The following is an 8733-nucleotide window of genomic DNA, read 5'->3' as shown; positions in this document are numbered from 1 at the left end:
AAACTGCACTCACTGTCCAAAGGAGAGCTCTGCCCCACACTGGAATCGTCTGTATCGGTCGGCAAATCGTACTCCCGATACTCCCGACTACTACTCTCCATGGCTGTCGGCAAGGACGGGACGTTGACGTGCGTCTGAACAACCGCTGCCTTCGGTACCTCTTTGGCCTTGACCCTGACGTGCACGGTGAGCTCCTGCGGCTGTTCCTGCACCTCCCCCAATTCATCCTCCTCGTCCGACTTGCTCTTGGTCTGGGGGGTGGGGGCCAGCGACACGTTCGGTGTGAAGTGACGTTCATATCTGGTGAGCACGAGAAAGAATGGTTTTATTTTGTTTGTGTTTACATTCACATGATGTTGTTGTATTTCTTTGCTTGTCATGTGGAAGAAAACATTTTGTTTAAATCATTTGTGTGTTTTGTGTTTTATAGGGTTTTGTTGTCATTCTGTGTGTGTCAGTGTTGTTTTACTAATGTGACGCTCATATCTGGCGATTTGAGACAAAATGTGACCCTCCACCACGGAATGAGTCGCATGTCACCTTTGCATGATTTTCATATTTGTACATTTTCTTAAAGAGTTTTGTATGCTCTATCCAGTGGTGAAAACCGTTTTAGCAAAGAGCGAAAACTGTTTGAGTTATAAGCCTGTGACTAAAGTGACCCGCACACTGTTACCAGACACTCCCCGGACTTATATTAAGCCTAGCGCAGAACCGCGCGAGGTGACATGCGACTCATTTCGTGGTGGAGGGTCACAACTTGTTTTGTTGTTTGTTTGGGTATTACATGGTTTTGTTGTATTTCTTTGTGTGTGATGTTCATATCTGGCGAGGAGGAGAAAGAATTGGGTTTTTGACTCACATGCGAAGCAAAAGTGAGTCTATGTACTCACCCGAGTCGTCCGTCCGTCCGTCCGTCCGTCCGGCCGGCCGGCCGGCCGGACAACTTTAACGTTAAATATTTCTTGGACACTATTCAGTCTATCAGTACCAAATTTGGCAAGATGGTGTATGATGACAAGGCCCCAAAAAAACATACATAGCATTTTGACCTTGCTTCAAGGTCAAGGTCGCAGGGGCCATAAATGTTGTCTAAAAAACAGCTATTTTTCACATTTTTCCCATTTTCTCTGAAGTTTTTGAGATTGAATACCTCACCTATATATGATATATAGGGCAAAGTAAGCCCCATCTTTTGATACCAGTTTGGTTTACCTTGCTTCAAGGTCAAGGTCACAGGAGCTCTTCAAAGTTGGATTGTATACATATTTTGAAGTGACCTTGACCCTGAACTATGGAAGATAACTGTTTCAAACTTAAAAATTATGTGGGGCACATGTTATGCTTTCATCATGAGACACATTTGGTCCCATATGATCAAGGTCAAGGTCACTTTGACCCTTATGAAATGTGACCAAAATAAGGTAGTGAACCACTAAAAGTGACCATATCTCATGGTAGAAAGAGCCAATAAGCACCATTGTACTTCCTATGTCTTGAATTAACAGCTTTGTGTTGCATGACCTTGGATGACCTTGACCTTGGGTCAAGGTCACATGTATTTTGGTAGGAACAAGAAGGGCAAAGCCCATACGACTCACATGCTTGACCTTCTGCTTTACACATTTTTCCTACCAAAATACATGTGACCTTGACCCAAGGTCAAGGTCATCCAAGGTCATGCAACGGACGGACGGACGGACGGACGGACGGACGACTCGGGTGAGTACATAGACTCACTTTTGCTTCGCATGTGAGTCAAAAATGTGTAAAGCAGAAGGTCAAGCATGTGAGTTGTATGGGCTTTGCCCTTCTTGTTTATGTTTGCGTGTAACATTTACAAGGTTTTGTTGTTTTTCTTTCTGTGTGTGTGTGTGTGTGTGTGTGTTGGTGTGCTATTGTGACGCTCATATCTGGAGAGTAGAAGAAAGAATGTTTCAAAATATTTTGTGTGTTTTGTGTTTAACAGGGGATTTTTCTTCATCTGTTTGTGCGTGATGTTGTTGTTGTTGTTGTTGTTGTTGTTGTTGTTGTTGTTTTCTTTGGGGGTTGGGGGAAGGGGGTTGAGTGTTATTTTAGTCTTGAAAAGTGTTGTTATTCTCATTGACCTTGAGCATAAAACCAGAAGCTTCAGTAGCCAGCCAAAGTACATAGTGAGAGCACAAACAAGAAAAACAAAAGGTACATTTCTACACCAACAAATCCATTCTTCAAAAAGCTATACGATATGGATACTGACCTCTGTGACTCTGAATACGGAATCACGCGCTCTGGGTTCAGAAGCACTGGCGGGCCTGAGTGCAGGTATGTCGGCACGCTGTACAAACAAAGGGAAACAATTCATTAACAAATGCATGACAGTGGCTCAATGACATTTTTTTGGTTTTTAAATCAAGTTATAATGAATAGTCTTGGCGATGAAAAAAAAAATGTCCCCACCAAATTTAGTTGACAATTACAAAACAGAGATCAGCCTTTACGTGTGCACTTTGAAATCAAGCAATTGTGTAGACTAGGTGTGTAATTCAATTGCACACCTTGCAGCCATTACATGAAAAGTGCTTGAATTGTGAAAGACATTCTTTTTCAATGAACGTACAGTGGTACTACCTTTTTTTCAGACAGCAAAATCTGCGTCAAGGATTGTCAATGGAGGTCAACGAACTGACATCGTCAACAGGAAGATCACAAAACGCTGGGTCTTAAAATGAGGAAGCTAAAGGCCAACATCCTGAGCACGACAGATGTAGCTCTGTTTCCGGTGCCTGTAATACATATGGTGTCCTTGGCAACGCTTAACCTTCGCTGGTGGTCGTGGGTCCGTGTGGACCCAGAAGGGTGTTTAATTGCAAATATCTCTTAAACTAGTTGGAATTATGTGATGAGCTTTTAAGAATGCCTCAGGCATCTAAAAAGCTGTTATGTCCTAAAATTTCAGCGAGAAGTAATTAAAAAACAAAAGGTCATATTTAGACTACAAACATTGTGGGGCCGTGCGGACCCATGTTTCTCAAAGGAAATGAGAAGCCTGGGTCCGCACGGCCCCACGATGACTTCCACGATGACTTCCGTGTGTAGTTGATAACAAGGACAGGCGAAGGTTAATTTAACTCAATGCTCTACTACTATAGCAAGGCCTTGTTTCCTAGACTGAGGGGGATCAGAGGGGATCTGCAGTGTTTATAAGCGTTCCTGTAATACATATATGGTGTCCATGGCAACACTAAATTTAACTCAATGCTCTACTACTATAGCAAGGCTTTGTAAACAAGAGAGGGATGTTCACCTTTTATTTAAAATGGGTGGGTGGGGAGGAGAGGGGGGGGGCACAGAACGCACTGTTTTTAGCAAGCCACAATGGCTTTGGTTCAACAGTCTACCCTGTCTTTGTGAGTCACACTGCAAACTCTGCCTACATGCACTTGATATATATGAGATATGAAAGAGCACGTGACTAGCTGAACTCCTGCTAACCCCACAGATCTAGGCTACAGGGAAAATAGAACCCGGTGTGTCACAAACAACAGACAAACGTCAGCAACACTAGATATCTCTCTCTCTCTCTCTCCGGGAGGTATGGGAGAATACAGTGGAACCCCCTTCTAACCCCCCCCTCCCCTCCCCCTCAACTTCAGACACACACCCCTTCTGAGACCATGCTTTTTTCTGATTTTCTGTCCATAATTGTGTAATATACAGTAGAACGTCCCTTTAGAGACACCCACTTTAACAACTCCCCCTTTATAAGACCTGGATTTGTTGTTAGATGTTCGATCTCTTCCTAACATCCATTAATTTACTCCTGCTATAAGACTCTCCTTTTTAAGACCTGATTTTCTCAGATTTTAGGTCTCAAGGGGGGTTCCAATGTAACTCAATTTGAGGCCCAACAATCTCAGATTGTTCACGGTGTTCAAAGGCAGGTTCCACTCTACCCCTATCTCCTCATCCCATTCCCAGCTGACCAGGGGCGTCAGAGACAGGGGCGTCAGACTCAGAGACAGGGATGATCGAGGTTATCAGATAAATTGCACCCAGATAGCTGTGAGCTGTCTACCATCAAGTTCAGATAGCAAAGTGTCTGGTGGTGATCAACACGTGGAGACAATGAGCTCAGAGAGAGAGAGAGAGAGAGAGAGAGAGAGAGAGAGACAGACAGGCAGACAGACAGACAGACGAACAGACAGACGAACAGACAGACAGACAGACAGACAGACTAAGACAGACAGACAGACAGAGAACACCTGAGTCATGGAATAGAATGTGGACCGCTAATGAAGTACCTTGTACTTAGTTGAATAACTGACCAACTAAATACTTAAACAAAATGCTCATCTAACTAAATAAATTACTAATTAACCTTTATTTTTTTTAAACCAAAGTGAGCACTGACCCCTCTCTGATAATCTGCTGCTGGAGGTCCAGAAGCTTGCCCCCTTTGAGGGAGGCGGCGAGGGGGGTGGGGGTCCAAGGGGTGAATGCTGATGTGTCGCGACTGCTTGAGGCTGCCTCGCCCCATGCAATGACGTCCTGGGCCAGTGCTGCCTCGGTCTTGGCGCGTTTCTGTTCGCACCCCTCTCGATCCGGGCTCTGTGAAAGACACAAGACAAAATGATAACTTCAGAATGAGAGACAAAAAAAAAGGTTATTTGAAAAACTGGAACAAAAAGCAGAACGTATGGGTTCGAGTCCCACATCAGGACAAACATCAGGGCAAACACAATTTTGTGGCCGTTTTTTTGTTTTAATAGTTTTGTTAGGGGGTTGGGTGGGTGTGTATGTGTGTGTGTAGGGGGGGGGGGGGGTCCAGACTCTATGAAGGAACAGACAAGAGAGAGAGAAAAGTGGTTACTTGAAAATAAAGAACTAGAAGCGATTCCCACATCAGGACAAACACAAATTCCTGGCGGCGTTCTCTCATAAAAATGACCCAGACCTAGGTATTTCAAGGTGAGGAAACTGGGGAAAGAGTGTGGTGGTGGGTTTAAGCAATATCAGAAAACTTCAAAGGTAAATCTCTCTCTCAAAAAGACTATCAACCCAAAATGAAGAGTACAGACTACAGTGTTTTTTCAGAGCCCCCCTGTGACAAATGGAGACCAAAATGCTAAATTGTTGTTCTTCACCCTCTCCCGTTATCAAACTTGTGCGAGACTAATACGTGTATCATCACGAAGTCAGTCCAACATGGTGTGGTGGATATTTACGGTCACTTGACGGGAAAAAGTCAGTCAATGTATTCATAGCCACTGATAATCCGAGCTGTGTACTTATAACCTCACTCCCCAACTCTCCCCCCCCCCCCCCCCCCCCCCCCTCACTCCCCCTCTTTCTCTCTGTCTTTCTTTCTCTTCCCCATCACTCTCTCTCTCTCTTTCTCTCTCTCTCTCTCTCTCTGTCTTTCTCTCCCTCTGTCTCTCCCTTCTCTTTCCCATCTCTCTCTCTCTCTCTCTCTCTCTCTCTCTCTCTCTCTCTCTCTCTCTCCTAGCTCTCTCCTATCTCTCTCTCCCGTCTCTCTCTCTCTCTCTCTCTCTCTCTCTCTCCTATCTCTCTCCTATCTCTCTCCTATCTCTCTCTCCCGTCTCTCTCTCTCTCTCCTCTCTCTCTCTTTTTCTCTCTCCTATCTCTCTCTCCCGTTTCTCTCTCTCTCTCTTTTTTTTTTTCTCTCTCTCTCTAAGTCTTCATCTGCAACTCTTTAACGAATCGTTAAGGCGGATTAACCCACTCACTCACAACTGTGTGTGCCAACTTCACAACAAGATTAACTCTGACTGCAAGGATTAACGTTGAGAGATAGATAGAGAGAGGGGAGAGAGAGAGAGAGAGAGAGAGAGAGAGAGAGAGAGAGAGAGAGAGAGAGAGACGCAGACAGACAGACAGACAGACAGAAAGACACTGACAGAGAGAGAAACAGAGAGAGAGCGAGAGAGAGACAGACAGAGAGACCTAACAGGCTTGTGTCGAAATTGGAGATATTACCCTCTACTGATTAATCAAAGTGTTTTTGCACACCCACTCACAGTTGTTAACCCCGAAGTCAAGATCAAGCGGTGCACACATTCAGCAAAGGCTTACTAATACTACAATGGAACACCCCCCCCCCCCCTTCCCTTTAACTTGACTCCCTCCCTTTTAAGACCTTGCTTTCCTAGACTTTCTGTTGGTAACCTGTGTAAATGTACCCCCATTTTAAGACCTGACTTTGTCAGATTGTTGGAGGTCTCAATGGGGGGTTTCACTGTACAGACGTTGTACAGACGTTAACTCAGTCACTGTACAGACGTTAACTCAGTCACTGTACAGACGTTAACTCAGTCACTGTACAGACGTTAACTCAGTTAGTGTACAGACGTTAACTCAGTCAGTGTACAGACGTTAACTCAGTCACTGTACAGACGTTAACTCAGTCACTGTACAGACGTTAACTCAGTCACTGTACAGACGTTAACTCAGTCAGTGCAATACGACCAGCATGTTGGGTGTGCTTTGTTGGTGTGAGTGTTTTTTGTAACCGCAACGTCACGGCAAATTCCCAACCTTGGGCAATGGATATTCTGTATTCTTTGTCCAAAGCACACCTGACCCTGGGGGCAGAATATGGTCAGACGTCCAGACATTAGGACGGCGCCTTCAGACATGCACACCACTTTCCCACTTGGCTGGAGGTCTGTCTGACCTTGAGGTCTGTCCAACTGACCTTGAGGTCTGTCTAACTGACCTTGAGGTCTGTCTAACTGACCTTGAGGTCTGTCTAACTGACCTTGAGGTCTGTCTAACTGACCCTGAGGTCTGTCTAACTGACCCTGAGGTCTGTCCAACTGACCAGTTTCTCCACACACTTACTGCTGTCTGAGAGGATTAACTTCGCCCAGGCGTAAACGTCTACCGGCTTCAGACACGACTTGATGGGTTCCCAACAACCCAACAGCAGTCGCTTGGAAGTCGGACAATGGTCAGTGCAAAGTTCATGAACATCTCTACAGAACGAGGGAGGGCTGATTGTAAAATGACATGAACATCTCTACAGAACGAGGGAGGGCTGATTGTAAAATGACATGAACATCTCTACAGAACGAGGGAGGGCTGATTGTAAAATGACATGAACATCTCTACAGAACGAGGGAGGGCTGATTGTAAAATGACATGAACATCTCTACAGAACGAGGGAGGGCTGATTGTAAAATGACATGAACATCTCTACAGAACGAGGGAGGGCTGATTGTAAAATGACATGAACATCTCTACAGAACGAGGGAGGGCTGATTGTAAAATGACATGAACATCTCTACAGAACGGGGGAGGGCTGATTGTAAAATGACATGAACATCTCTACAGAACGAGGGAGGGCTGATTGTAAAATGACATGAACATCTCTACAGAACGGGGGAGGGCTGATTGTAAAATGACATGAACATCTCTACAGAACGAGGGAGGGCTGATTGTGAAATGACATGAACATCTCTACAGAACGAGGGAGGGCTGATTGTAACATCTCTACAGAACGAGGGAGGGCTGATTGTGAAATGACATGAACATCTCTACAGAACGAGGGAGGGCTGATTGTAAAATGACATGAACATCTCTACAGAACGGGGGAGGGCTGATTGTAAAATGACATGAACATCTCTACAGAACGGGGGAGGGCTGATTGTAAAATGACATGAACATCTCTACAGAACGAGGGAGGGCTGATTGTAAAATGACATGAACATCTCTACAGAACGGGGGAGGGCTGATTGTAAAATGACATGAACATCTCTACAGAACGAGGGAGGGCTGATTGTGAAATGACATGAACATCTCTACAGAACGAGGGAGGGCTGATTGTAAAATGACATGAACATCTCTACAGAACGAGGGAGGGCTGATTGTAAAATGACATGAACATCTCTACAGAACGAGGGAGGGCTGATTGTAAAATGACATGAACATCTCTACAGAACGGGGGAGGGCTGATTGTAAAATGACATGAACATCTCTACAGAACGAGGGAGGGCTGATTGTAAAATGACATGAACATCTCTACAGAACGAGGGAGGGCTGATTGTAAAATGACATGAACATCTCTACAGAACGAGGGAGGGCTGATTGTAAAATGACATGAACATCTCTACAGAACGAGGGAGGGCTGATTGTAACATCTCTACAGAACGAGGGAGGGCTGATTGTAAAATGACATGAACATCTCTACAGAACGAGGGAGGGCTGATTGTAAAATGACATGAACATCTCTACAGAACGGGGGAGGGCTGATTGTAAAATGACATGAACATCTCTACAGAACGAGGGAGGGCTGATTGTGAAATGACATGAACATCTCTACAGAACGAGGGAGGGCTGATTGTAAAATGACATCAACATCTCTACAGAACGAGGGAGGGCTGATTGTAAAATGACATGAACATCTCTACAGAACGAGGGAGGGCTGATTGTAAAATGACATCAACATCTCTACAGAACGGGGGAGGGCTGATTGTAAAATGACATGAACATCTCTACAGAACGAGGGAGGGCTGATTGTAAAATGACATGAACATCTCTACAGAACGAGGGAGGGCTGATTGTAAAATGACATCAACATCTCTACAGAACGGGGGAGGGCTGATTGTAAAATGACATGAACATCTCTACAGAACGAGGGAGGGCTGATTGTAAAATGACATGAACATCTCTACAGAACGAGGGAGGGCTGATTGTAAAATGACATCAACATCTCTACAGAACGAGGGAGGG

The 8733-nt window shown here is 44.8% G+C and overlaps 1 long non-coding RNA gene across 1 annotated transcript; it reads right to left on the bottom strand.

The window, feature by feature from the left end:
• Nucleotides 1-17: 17 nt before the first annotated feature.
• Nucleotides 18-4718, bottom strand: LOC138955597 (uncharacterized). The gene is made up of 3 exons (XR_011452300.1): nucleotides 4394-4718; nucleotides 2240-2317; nucleotides 18-300 (listed from the first exon to the last, which is right to left on the bottom strand). It is a non-coding gene; the product is annotated as an uncharacterized lncRNA (long non-coding RNA).
• Between the last annotated feature and the right edge of the window lie 4015 nt (nucleotides 4719-8733).

This window comes from Littorina saxatilis, unplaced genomic scaffold (genome assembly GCF_037325665.1).
Source record: "Littorina saxatilis isolate snail1 unplaced genomic scaffold, US_GU_Lsax_2.0 scaffold_1956, whole genome shotgun sequence".
In the NCBI taxonomy this organism is placed as follows: domain Eukaryota; kingdom Metazoa; phylum Mollusca; class Gastropoda; order Littorinimorpha; family Littorinidae; genus Littorina; species Littorina saxatilis.
The sequence above is the reverse complement of the archived record's forward strand: the minus strand, read 5'-3'. Positions and strand labels throughout refer to the sequence as shown.